Below are 378 nucleotides of genomic sequence, written 5' to 3'. Positions count from 1 at the left end.
GGCCTGACCTCCCCCTGGGGCCCCGCCTACGGCCCTGCGCCCCCTGGGTTTTCTCCCTGAAGGAAAAAGAACAGACGGCACTGAGTGAAACCCCGTTCCCCGCCTAACCACCCGAGACTGGAGGACCCCTTCCCCGGTAACAGACACTTAGCTGCTGCCCGGCCGGCCGGTGTGGCTCAGTGGCCGAGCGTCGGCCCCAGTTCCCGGAGGGACACTGTGCACGTGAGCCCCGCAGCGTGTTTACTGTTTCTTGTCTGTCGGCCCCGGGAGGGCAGGGACGGCGGTGCTGTTCGTCTCTCTGTCCCGAGCGCCTGGGCTGCTGCCTGGCACAGGCCCACGGGTTCTCAGATATTGATCGAATGGGCGTTTGGAAGAAGG

This window comes from Myotis brandtii, unplaced genomic scaffold, assembly GCF_000412655.1.
Source record: "Myotis brandtii unplaced genomic scaffold, ASM41265v1 scaffold97, whole genome shotgun sequence".
In the NCBI taxonomy this organism is placed as follows: domain Eukaryota; kingdom Metazoa; phylum Chordata; class Mammalia; order Chiroptera; family Vespertilionidae; genus Myotis; species Myotis brandtii.
Note: the sequence above shows the minus strand (reverse complement) of the source record.